The sequence below is a fragment of the Anomaloglossus baeobatrachus genome, chromosome 4 (genome assembly GCF_048569485.1).
Source record: "Anomaloglossus baeobatrachus isolate aAnoBae1 chromosome 4, aAnoBae1.hap1, whole genome shotgun sequence".
Lineage (NCBI taxonomy): Eukaryota > Metazoa > Chordata > Amphibia > Anura > Aromobatidae > Anomaloglossus > Anomaloglossus baeobatrachus.
In genome coordinates, this window is record NC_134356.1 from 697,032,494 (window position 1) to 697,046,286 (window position 13,793).

The window sequence follows — 13,793 nt, forward strand, 5'->3', positions numbered from 1 at the left end:
TTTTTTGGGTATTCACCTCCAGCTCCCGTCTTTCCTCCCTTTGCTGTGAGGATCCTTCCTCCACGTCATTTTGAGAGCAGACTCCTTCTAGCGCCTCAATCAGCTGCTCCTTGGAGAGTCCTTTGAAACGAACTCCTACTTCACGGGCCTTTGATTGCAGGCTCCCCAAAGTCCAGGTCTTGTACTCTGCAGTGCTGGTTCCTGATGTTGAGCCATTGTCCTCCATTCCTTCTGCTCTGATCCCACCGCTGCCACCAGTTTGTGACGGGGTATGCAACAGAGCAGTGAGGGACGCCAGGCCAAGGAACAATCCAAAGGGCTTTATTGGAACCACAAAGAATAAGCAGCAAACATAAATATAAATCCTTCAAATCTGCAAGGAGTCCACAACAGAAAAACAAAAGATCCAGGGGCACCGCCTGGTATTCCGATGCCAGGGGAATTAGGGCAATGGTCCTTATATGAGTTCCTTGAGTCCAACAGGTGAACAACAAAACGCAATCCCACGTGGCCGCGGATCTCCAGTCTGTAACAGTCCACACACACAGACCCCAGGATCCAGCCTCAGCTATGGATCCTAGTCCTTCTCCAGCCGAGCTCCAACTAACTGAACTAACATGCTCTTCTCTCCTGGGATCAGCCCCGTAGTTGGGCACACCTCCCCCTGGCCATTTGATGCATGAATGGACTTTAGACTGCTGGCTCTGTTCTGTTTACCAAGTTGTAGATTGGAGAAGTCCCATGTTGAGAAGAACAATAGATATGCAACCCCCACCAAATCAATGACAATAGCTACTGCTGAAGCCTGAGTGCAATATGATACAGGCTGGGGGAAGGTATAGTCACTTACATCCCAAGACATAGTATTACAGCAAATACAGTGAGAAGGTAAAATACATCACATGGCATCTTATACAAAAATATGGAATGGAGAAAACTACATACATCATGACAATTGTTCAGAAATACAATTATATATATAATATGGGCTGAAAGTGCACACTCCCAGCTGCAATATGAGAGTTTTCACATCCAAATCGGAGAAAGGGTTTAGGAATCATAGCTCTGTAATGCATAGCCTCCTCTTTTTCAAGGGACCAAAAGTAATTGGACAATGGGCTCTAAGGGCTGCAATTAACTCTGAAGGCGTCTCCCTCGTTAACCTGTAATCAATGAAGTAGTTAAAAGGTCTGGGGTTGATTACAGGTGTGTGGTTTTGAATTTGGAAGCTGTTGCTGTGACCAAACAACATGCGGTCTAAGGAACTCTCAATTGAGGTGAAGCAGAACATCCTGAGGCTGAAAAAAAAGAAAAAATCCATCAGAGAGATAGCAGACATGCTTGGAGTAGCAAAATCAACAGTCGGGTACATTCTGAGAAAAAAGGAATTGACTGGTAATCTTGGGAACTCAAAAAGGCCTGGGCGTCCACAGATGACAACAGTGGTAGATGATCGCCGCATACTTTCTTTGGTGAACAAGAACCCGTTCACAACATCAACTGAAGTCCAGAACACTCTCAGTGAAGTAGGTGTATCTGTCTCTAAGTCAACAGTAAAGAGAAGACTCCATGAAAGTAAATACAAAGGGTTCACATCTAGATGCAAACCATTCATCAATTCCAAAAATAGACAGGCCAGAGTTACATTTGCTGAAAAACACCTCATGAAGCCAGCTCAGTTCTGGAAAAGTATTCTATGGACAGATGAGACAAAGATCAACCTGTACCAGAATGATGGGAAGAAAAAAGTTTGGAGAAGAAAGGGAACGGCACATGATCCAAGGCACACCACATCCTCTGTAAAACATGGTGGAGGCAACGTGAAGGCATGGGCATGCATGGCTTTCAATGGCACTGGGTCACTTGTGTTTATTGATGACATAACAGCAGACAAGAGTAGCCGGATGAATTCTGAAGTGTACCGGGATATACTTTCAGCCCAGATTCAGCCAAATGCCGCAAAGTTGATCGGACGGCGCTTCATAGTACAGATGGACAATGACCCCAAGCATACAGCCAAAGCTACCCAGGAGTTCATTAGTGCAAAAAAGTGGAACATTCTGCAATGGCCAAGTCAATCACCAGATCTTAACCCAATTGAGCATGCATTTCACTTGCTCAAATCCAGACTTAAGACGGAAAGACTCACAAACAAGCAAGACCTTAAGGCTGCGGCTGTAAAGGCCTGGCAAAGCATTAAGAAGGAGGAAACCCAGCGTTTGGTGATGTCCATAGGTTCCAGACTTAAGGCAGTGATTGCTTCCAAAGGATTCGCAACAAAATATTGAAAATAAAAATATTTTGTTTGGGTTTGGTTTATTTGTCCAATTACTTTTGACCTCCTAAAATGTGGAGTGTTTGTAAAGAAATGTGACAATTCCTACAATTTCTATCAGATATTTTTGTTCAAACCTTCAAATTAAACGTTACAATCTGCACTTGAATTCTGTTTCAGAGATTTCATTTCAAATCCAATGTGGTGGCATGCAGAGCCCAACTCGCCAAAATTGTGTCACTGGCCAAATATTTCTGGACCTAACTGTAGGTACTGAAACCACACCCACGCATCACAAAGAGGGGGTATACCGGGTAGTGCAAGAGTATGAACAGGTTTTCAGCAAATACCCATTAGATTTCAGGAGGATTAGGGGATTCAACACCATATCCCTACAGGCCTACACCCACCCATCAAAGAGAGGTATAGGCCCATTCCGCCAGCACACTATCAATGCGCTAAAGACATGTTGAGGAACATGAAGGAGGCGGGGGTCATTCGGGATAGTTGTAGTCCCTGGGCAGCCCCACTGGTGCTGGAAAAGAAGAAGAACGGCACCATGAGAATGTGTGTGGATTACCTGAAGATCAACCAGATCACGCATAAAGATGCCTATCCTCTCCCCCGTATCGAAGAGTCGCTAGCTGCACTGAGAACTGCTAACTTCTTCTCTACCCTCGACCTCACTAGCGGGTACTGGCAGGTAGCGGTCGCGCCAGAGGACCGTGAGAAGATGGCCTTCGCCACTCCCATGGGACTCTGTGAATTTAACAGCATGCCGTTCGGGCTGTGCAATGCCCCTGGGACCTTCCAACGGCTAATGGAGTGCTGCCTGGGACATCTCAACTTCGAAACTGTCCTACTGTACCTGGACGATGTGATCGTGTATTCCCAGACGTACGAGGCCCATCTGGAACATCTGACTGAAGTGTTCGCGTCCCTAGCCAAATATGTGATGAAATTGAAGCCCTCTAAGTGCCACCTACTGAAGCCCAGGGTGCAGTACCTCGGACACGTGGTGGGCGTGGAAGACGTCGCCCCAGATCCCGAGAAGATCACTGCCATTCAGGACTGGCCGAGGCCGACCACGGTGAGGGAAGTGAGACAGTTTCTGGGCCTGGTGGGCTACTATCGTCGTTTCATTAAGGGATACACAAAGATGGCCGCCCCCATGCAAGACCTCGTCGTGAGACAGACCAAGGGTGGCAGGCCCTCTGGAACCCCGTTGGCATGAGAAGAGAAGCACGAAGAGTCCTTTCGCCAGCTGAAGACGGCCTTGACCGGGGAAGAAATCCTGGCGTACCCTGACAATAATCTCCCATTCATCCTCTACACCGATGCCAGTAATGTAGGCTTGGGAGCCATCCTGTCCCAGGTCCAGAACGGAAGGGAAAAAGGGATCGCCTATGCCAGCAGAAAACTCCGGCCCACGGAGAGGAACCCTGAGAATTTCAACTCCTTCAAGCTTGAGTTCCTAGTCCTGGTGTGGGCCATTACTGAGCGATTCCACCATTACCTTGCAGCCGCTAAGTTCACCGCCTATACGGACAATAATCCATTAACCCATCTGGACACGGCCAAGCTGGGCGTGTTGGAGCAGCGGTGGGTGGCCAGGCTGTCTAATTATGACTTCACGATCAAGTACTGAGCCGGCCGCAAGAACACCAATGAGGACGCACTATCCCAGATGCCCCACCTTTCGGATGAGGGGCCGGAAGGCGATGATCTCGAAGAAATCGAGCTGCCTGCATTTCACCGGCCACCAGTCAAGCAGTTGCATGTAAAGCAGCAACAGGCGAACCTGGACCCGCTGCCCAGGCAGGGATGGCAAGAAACCCAAGACCAAGCGCCTGCCGTCCAAGTGGTCAAGACCATGATTGAACAAGGTTCCACTAGACTGGACCCTGCTGCTCCGCCTGAGGCCCAACGGCTGTGGAAAGAACGAGCCCGGCTGCATCTGGACGAGGGGAAACTGTATCGGGAATTGATCAACCCGAAGACCCATGAGAAGGTTCGTCAGCTGGTGGTTCCTCAGGCTAGTGTGCCCGCAGTTCTCCGGGCTTACCATGACGGTGCCGGGCACTTTGGGTGGAAGAAGTTGGAGATGCTGTTGAGAGAGCGGTTCTATTGCAGTGGGATGCGGGAGTCTGTGGAGGCCTGGTGCCGAGAATGTGGTCCCTGTGCACTGAGAAGAAGGGATGAGGCTAGCCAGAAGGCCCCTCTACGCCCAATCATCACTCATCAGCCGCTGGAGTTGGTCGCCCTGGACCACGTCAAACTTGCCCCTAGCCGAAGTGGGTACACCTATGCACTGACCATCGTAGACCACTACTCGAGATTCATGGTGGTTGTCGCAGTCAAGGACCTGACCGGCCGTACCGCCGCTAGAGCATTCCAGGCCTATTTTTGCCGACCGCACGGGTACCCGGAGAGGGTGCTTACCGATCGGGGTCCGGCTTTTGAAGCAGAGGTGTTTCAAGAATCCTGCCAGTTGTACGGCTGCGAGAAGATTCGGACCACGCCTTACCATGCCCAGACTAATGGCATGTGTGAGAAGATGAACCTCTGGTCCTGGGTCTCCTCAAGACGTTACTGTTAGAGGAGCGGAACCTGTGGCCAGAAAAGTTGCCTGACCTGGTCGATATGTACAATAATATCCCCTCTAGCTCTACCAAATGTACACCAGCGTATTTGATGAGAGCTCAGCCAGGCCGGTTGCCGGTGGACCTAGAAATGGGCTTGGAAGCTCCAGAAGCCCTCCCTTCGACTGCTGGATGGGACACTCGGCGGAGAGCACAGTACCGACAGGTCCAGGAATACATAGAAAGGATCCTGTGTCGGAGCCGGAAACAGCAGGAACTGTACTTCAACAAGCGGGCTCCTGCTGGTCCCTTTAAACCTGGGGATGTAGTGCTGAAACGAAAAAGGAGAACCCATAAGCTTGATGACCAGTGGGAAGAGACCCCGTATGTCATACAACCCACTGAATGGGAGAATGAGAAGGCCTACCAGATTAGTCGTGACCAGGGGAAGACTTCGGCCACGGTTTCCCAGGACCACCTGAAGAGGTGCCCATCTCCGTTGAAGATGGCAGCTGAAGTTCCAGCCCCCAGACCAACCGGGGAGAAAGAAAAAGAGGTGAACCATACAGTGATGGGTGATTTCCCAGCGGACTGGCCTACACAGAACGGCGCGGTGCTTATTCCGGTAATAATGTTCCCACAACCCGTGGAGGAAAAGGAGACGGAAGTAACCGCCAGTGAACCAGTGCCCAGGGCTGCACTTGTGCCCAGTCCCCCTGAGTCTCCGCCGGCCCCACACAGTAGATGGGAAGAGGAACTGACTGTCTCTTCTGTCCCCTTGCCCTCCACAGATTACATTGGACCCAGAAGGTCCACACGCCCCAACCTAGGCCAACCCCCGCTTAGGTGCAGGGAAACTACCATTTAGGGGTGTCATATGTTAAGTGTGTAAATATGTGAATGAATGACAAAAATCAACCGAAGATCATCTGATTAGCTACAGTGATTATCCTGGCCGTTGCCGGCAAGTTGTCACCGGAGGGACTCTGTGTGTTTTACTACCCACATGAGGAACTACTCATGAACATGGCCGAGAACTGGCAGGCCACCCACGAACTTACATAGTTACATAGTTACTTAGGTTGAAAAAAGACCTAGGTCCATCTAGTTCAACCTTCCTCCACCAGTTCTACATTTGGTCACTAAGTCATTTATAACCAACAATGTTGTGTGTACTGAGGAAATCATCCAGCCCTTTTTTAAAAGCTGTTGTAGTATCAGCCATTACTACCTCTTGAGTAGGGCATTCCACAGTCTGACTGCTCTAACTGTAAAGAACCCTTTCCTATTTAGCTGTCGGAATCGCTTTTCTTCTACTCACAGTAAGTGCCCCCTGGTCCTTAGTATTGTCTTTGGAAGAAATAAGTTATGTGCCAGTCCTTTATATTGACCACACATGTATTTATACATATAAATGAGATCTCCTCTGAGATGTCTTTTTTTTAAGCTAAACATATCTAACTTTTTCAACCTCTCATCATACGGGCGGCCTCCATTCCTTGTAATAGTCTAGTTGCCCGCCTTTGAACTGCCTCTAACTTCAGAATGTCCTTTTTAAAATGTGGAGCCCAAAACTGGTTCCCATATTCCAGATGTGGCCTTACAAGTGATTTATAGAGGGGTAACAATACGTTGGGATCACGGGATCTAATCTCTCTTTTTATACACCCTAAAATCTTGTTTGCTTTAGCAGCTGCTGCTTGACATTGAGTGCTGCTGCTCAGCTTATTTGTAATGAGAATACCCAAGTCCTTCTCCTGTTCTGTAGTCACGAGTTAACTTCCATTTAATGTATATGCAGCTATAGGATTACTCCATCCTAGGTGCATTACTTTACATTTATCAACATTAAATCTCATTTGCCAAGTATCTGCCCATTCTGACATCTTATCCAGATCTTTTTGTAATATTGTACTATCAAGGTCAGTTTTTAATATCCTACATAGTTTGGTGTCATCAGCAAAGACTGACACTTTACTATCAATCCCATCCACAAGGTCATTAATAAAGAGATCAAAAAGAATCGGTCCAAGCACAGATCCCTGCGGCCCCCACTGCTCCCAGTACAGATCCCTGTGGCACCCCACTGCTGACTATAGCCCATTTAGAGAATGTACCATTTATAACTACTCTTTGTTTCCTATCTTTTAGCCAATTCCTTACCCAGTTGCATATAGTTTCCCCTAGTCCATGCTTCTGGAGCTTTAGTATAAGGCTATTATGTGGTACAGTATCAAATGCCTTTGCAAAGTCCAAATAAATCACATCAGCTGCATTACCAATATCTAGGTTTGCACTTACCCCCTCATAGAACCCCAACAGTTTGGTTAGACATGACTTATCTTTCATGAATCCATGCTGTTTGTCAGTTATCATATTATTTTCTGCAATATATTTTTGCATGTCATGCCTTAAAATGCCCTCAAAAACTTTGCATACTACTGATGTCAGGCTTACTGGACGGTAGTTGCCTGGATCTACCCTCTTACCTTTCTTAAATATCGGTACCACATCAGCAATCCTCCAATCCTGAGGCACCAACCCTGTTACAAGCGAGTCTAAAAAGATGAGATACAGTGGTCTGTCGATAATGGAGCTCAATTCCTTCAATATTCGTGCATGAATGCCATCTGGCCCTGGGGATTTGTCAATGTTTAGTTTACTTAGACGTAGACGTACTTCTTCTTCTGTAAATTAATTATATCGGGTGGTGACCTTTGATTTTTCTCTTGTTGAATGATACCTGATACAGTCAGTTTCTTGGTGAACACAGATGAGAAATGCCTATTTAATATCTCAGTCTTTTGTTTGTCCTCTATATCTAACTTGTTATTATATTTTAAGGGGCCAATACTATCCTTTGTTTTCTTTTTGGCATTAATGTATTTATAAAAGATTTTGGGATTTATTTTAATGTCATTGGCGATTTTTGTTTATGTTTCAGTAGCTAGTGAACTGGTGGGCTTGTAAATAGTTTTGTGGGATAAAAACCGTTGCCGCCTCCGGAGAGGCAGATTGGAGGAAGGGCCCGCAGCAGAGCAGGCTGGGGCCCGGCCACCACCAGGACCGGTGGCCATCCTCCGGGGGTCAGGGGTCCCCCTGGTCGTGGGGTCCCCTGAAGTGACAGCCGGGTGCGAGTAACCGTACCCGTTCCCGCTCGGGCAGCCTGAACCTGGACTGGGGTCAAGGGGTGCTGCCCACTTCTTAGGGGCAGCATCAGGGCTAGGTTGCTTGGGTGGGAGAGCGGAAGACATCCGTCTGTCCGTCCGTTATTATTAAAAGTGTTTTTATATGTGCAACGTTTAAGTGATCTAACAAAAATGCTTATGTTTGAAATGTTTACATGTTATTTATGTTTTTACAGTTTTTGAAAAAAAAATAAAACCAGTGATGGACGGGCAGCCCACGGACGGTCTGCATTTCACCAAGGGGGAATGTGGCGCCCTGGACTAGCCAGGTCGTCACAGGTAACACAAAAACACCCCCACTCCCATTAGACAGTAACATTAGCCAAACATAAAATCCTTGTTGCCTCCCTCCAGTGTCTGATGTCCACACCAGGTGGGGCGGAGCCAAGCGGTTGGCCCCACCCACCGAGGAGTTCACAGGCCTGGAGGCAGGAAAAGCTAAAAGTTAGAGTTTGGAGGTGGAAGTGAGAGGAGTCAAGTGAAGGGTGTCTGGGTTTGCGGCCTAGGCACTGACAGCAAGGTTGGCAGACGGTGGTGGCCGTCTGCAGGGGTGGTGAAGCAATGCGGAACCATAGGACCGGGGTCGGGCGTTGGCCCGCCGGTACCGACCGGGGAGTGAAGTGAAGCCAGCATACACAGGCAGGGCCATCGGACCCCGAACAGGCTTGGAGCCGCCAACAATAGTCAAATCCAAGTGTGACTGGAACCCCAGGGGTTTCCTAACAGCCAAAGACCCGATAGAAGGCAACCGCCCACACCGTGAGGGTATACAGCTACCGCCTAAGGCTAGAGACCCAAGGGCCAAACGGGCTCCTCCGGCAACCATACACCGGGGAGCGGACTACCGTTGGGGATCCATCGTAGTCAAACAAGTACATCAAGGTGCAGGGAGAGACAGCCGCCATCACCTGTCCGGGGAGAGACACTGCAGCCGGCTGCGGTACCCATCCATCCAGCCGTTTGGTTTACCGAGGACTTTGTGCATCTCTTACTGAGTGAGTACACCCGTGCCATCCGGCACCGCACTGCGCTGTCCCTGCAACCCTGCACCTCACCAACCCTGCCTCCCCATCACACCACCGGGCCCCGGGACCACCGACCCCTACCCACGGTATAATCTAGTTCTGGGTACTTTTTGTTCCAGGAAGCAAGTTAACAAGACAATCATAGGCACAATGGGGCTGCCAATCTTGAAACTTTTTTTCTGAAATACATCCTCAAAACCAGACAGAGAAGAGGGAAAGCTTTCACACCTCGGGAGTTCTACTGGAGGAGGGGTCAACACAGGTCTATCCCTGAGGCTTTTATCAATCCAGATGGCTAAAGCCACAGTGTCTTCCAAAGACTCAGGAGTTTCGTACAGAACTTTAGCTTCTTTTAGACTTTCAGACAGGTCCTTACAAAAATGGTTCTAAAGGTGGGGTCATTCTACCTGGTGCCAGTGGCCCATCTGCAAAACTCTGAACAAAATCCTCTGCTGACCAATTCCCTGCCGAAGCCTACGTAGCTTGTACTCAGCAAGGGAGACTCAGTCTGGATCCTCATTAATGAAGTCCAGTGCCACAAAAATCTTATCTGACGACCGAAAGGACTAAGAAAACATTCTCACTCTCTCTCATTATAATATATAATATAATGAACTTTGGTTCCTAATTGACTTAAAATGGGAAACGTTTATTCTGATTTAATGTCAGATAGTTTGAGAAAACTTCAGATGTGTCTTTTTTGACACCTGATGGAAACTTCTGGTTTTAAATGGATAAAAAATACACATTGCAATTAAGAATTAACTTAACTAAAATCTGATTTATACGAGGGGCTGCTGATAAGTCTTTGGCTTTCTGATCTTTTTTGTTTCTGTGGTAATGAATGTTACATCACATGAAAGCCTTACGTGTCTAATATTTGTTTTCAAAATGTTGTGTTTGTTGCTCATGGCAACAGTGTTCTACGCACGCGGGAAAACAAAATGACGGAGTCTAATGCGATATTCACAGCAACTGAGAGCAGAGGAGGGATGAAATTCTTGTTTCTGCAAGGAAAGTCCATGGCGGATATTCATGGTGATATGTCGCAGACATTGGGGGATCAATGCCCTTCATATTCCACAGCTAAGAACTGGGTTGCCAAATGTAAAACTGGCCACTTCAGGCCCAATGATGAGGAACGTCCTGGGCGCCCGAGAGGGGTTGTTGTTCCGGAGATCGTCGATGTTGTGCACAACCTCACACTGGAGAATCCACGAATTTCAGCTAAAGCAATAGCAGACATCATGGAGATTTCCCAGGAACGTGTTTGTGTCATTATCCATGAACATTTGGACATGAGGAAGCGATCTGCAAAGTGGGTCCCCAAATGTATGAAAACAGATCAGAGAAGCATGTGTGCCGCCCCCGCGACAGCCAACGAGCTGCTCGGATCCGGATCCGCAGTGGCTCGAGGGGTCTCCGGACCCGAGGCGGGGTCACGCGGCCCCTCGAAAATAAAAGGGGGGGAAAAGGGAAGGATTGGATAGTGTTCGTGACGCCACCCACGGTTCGTGGTAAAAGTTGGGATACCACCGCTGCTGCATTTAGGGGAGAGGGGAGCGCCCGGGAGTGATGGAATGGGAGCTATTGATGTTAACCCCTCCATGGGCAGGGGAAGGTGTCCCGGGACTCGGTGATGGAAGACTGAGGACCCGTTGGAAGCAAAGGGGCACAACGTACTCACACAGTCCAGAGATGCTGACACTGACACCAGGTAAACAGAAGTCTTGAATGCCCTGCAGCCTTAGTCTGAACACGTTGGGTCCGTGCCCTTTTGGCATTGCTGGTTGGTCTGAAGCCTTGTCCCTTGGCACTGTGTTTTCACTTGGTGGATCTCTTTCGCCTAAAACTACTTGGGTCCCACTCACCTGCATGGCTAGCAGAGTGAGCTTGCTCTCAGGGTTCACGCTTGGGATTTTCTGGACGATTTTGGGAAGTCCTAACCCTCTCAGTGCGCTAGTACCCCGATTTTGGAGTGGGTGGAGAGCGGTTCATGAAGATTACATCATCGTCGGTTGAATTACTGGGCTGCATGAAGCTGCTTTCCAGCCTAGGGTCCGTGTACCCCGTCGTGCCCTGGCCCCTGCCTGGTTGTAGTACAAGGCCGCTAATCTGCCCTCCGTTGCAGTACTGTGCCCCCCATCAGTACCCCCTGTGACCGGGGTTCCAACTCCTTCCAGGCCAGACCAACGTCTGGCAGCTGGGAGATGGGTACAGGAGCCCAGCTCCGCAGCGTAACCTTCCTGTCACCGCTGACTGGCACTTCTCCTCTCTATAACTCCTCTAACTCTATTCCTGACACTTCTGGCCCTCCTTCTACCATCCCTCCATCTGGGCGGCCCTATTTCCCTCAGGCTGCCCAATGGGTGTTTGGTGGGTGTGGTGCAGAGTGTTCCTCAGGATTTGTGTATACCTGTTCTTAGCAACACCAAGGGGACAGGACCTGTAACCAAGGAAGAGCGGGTACCATGCAGAAGGGCAGATTGCACGGCACCCTGTGACGACCTGATAGGCCAGGGCATCACACATGCGAGTGAAAACTTCCCGGTCCATTTGTCAGCGTTTCTGGACTGATAAGAACTTCCTGGATCGACTGCTCACTATTAGAGATGAGCGATGTTCGAATCGAACCGTTCACTAATTTCAAATTCGTGTGGCTTTGTTCGGTGTTCGAGTCGTTCGACAAACTTGAATGATTTGCTTAACGTTCGACCGTTCGAGTTACCGTTCGATAACGGTTCGATCACCAAAAGCGTGGCTTTTCACAGTAAGGCTATGTGCTCACGTTGTGTTTTTGCATGCGTCCTGCATCCCCAGCACAATCCCTCTCTCTTGCCTACTCACCGATCAGCTGCACGGCTGTCACAAAGCTCTGGCGGCTATTCCTCTTTTGAAAATGGCTGCCACTCATTATTCAATCTCGTATTCCCTGCTTTCCCTGCCCACCGGTGCCAATGATTGGTTGCAGTCACACACGCCCCCACGCTGAGTGACAGCTGTCTCACTGCAGCCAATCACAGCCGCCGGTGGGCGGGTCTATATCGTGCAGTAAAATAAATAATTAACCCCATTACGACAGCCTTACAGAGATTAACGGCAGGCAGAAATAAGAGTATAGCGCCCCCCCCGCGTCAGAAAATCTCCGGGGTTTCAGCTGGGGTAGCTGAGACCCTGGAGATCATGATTCAGATCGTTTTTTCCAGTCCCCGCTCACGTGATCACCGGTATATACTGTATACCGATGATCAGATTACAGTAAATGACAGCGCCAACAAAAAATTATTTATCTCCCATCTGGCATGAACAAACATGTCAGATGGGAGATAAATCTCCTCCCCGGTCCTCTCCAATCTCCCGGTGTCGCCAAAGTTCCCCTCCAACCCCCAACCCCTTCCCGGAAACCAAAAATGGCCACGCGCACAGCAGCGCTCCTGCCGCATTCACCCTACTCCTCTGATTTCTGTTGCATGTGCCATGACACATGCGACAGAAAACTCCTCCTCAGGCCCTGCCAGGTCACCAGCTATAACACCCTCCCGGTGTTCTCCGGTGTCCCACGGTACCTGTGCAGCATTGATCCCCTGCGGCCCCCTCCTTCACAATAGACGCTGCAGCATGCAGAGCTCGGCTGTCAGCTCAGCTTCCTGTCTTCAGTCACAGTGAGATGCTGAGCTCACAGCACGGACTCTGCTGCTGTGACCTGGGGAGGGTAGGTGCAGATTCATTGCACCCACACGCCTCACATGGAGGGTGTGCACTCCTAGAAAATGGGGGATACGTTCTCTGACTGTGACCCCAAATTCTAGAAGGTCCAGAGTTGTCGTGGGACCCCCTTATTGGATTACTGTGGACCAGATTTTTTTTTTCCGTACAATAAATTGGTGAAAGAGGGAATGTGTTGGGGAGTGTTTTTTCAAAACATTTTTTTTTTTGTCTATTTTTTATTTGTTAGTACTGACATTTGTGATGTCGGGTATCTGGTAGACGCCATGACTTCACCAACTGCTGGGCTTGATGTCAGGTGAGATTACAGGTGGTATTAACCCCATTTATTACCCCGTTTACCACTGCACCAGGGCACGGGATGAGCTGGGGTGAAGCACCAGGATTGGCGCATCTAATGGATGCGCCACTTCTGGGGTGGCTGCAGCCTGCTATTTTTAGGCTGGGAAGGGCCAAAAACTATGGACCTTCCCACCCTGAGAATACCAGACCACAGCTGTCCGATTTACTTTGGCTGGTGATCCAATTTGGGGGACCCTACTTTTTTTTTGTAATTATTATTATTTATAAAATTATAAAAAAGATCCTGGGGTAACCTCCAAATTCGATCACCAACCACGGTAAAACTGCCAGCTGTGGTTTGCAGGCTACAGCCGTCTGCTTTACCCTAGCTGGCTATCACAAATCGGGGGACCCCACGTCATTTTTTTTTTTAATTATTTATTTTTTGGCTAAATACAAGGCTAAGCACCCTTTAGTGCCACATGAAAGTCACTAAAGAGTGCCAGCTTAGAATATGTAGGGGGGTGGAACACTATATATTTGACATCTGTCTATGTATCCATCCATCTTAGCTTTTTTGGCTGCGTGCCTGCGATTAGGGTTTCAAGCGTTTTGGACGCTGTGTTTTCGCTGGGTTGTACAATACAATTGTAGTGGAAGGATTTTTAGAAATCTCCTGCCACTGTGCTTACTTTCTCCACAGCCAAAACTGACA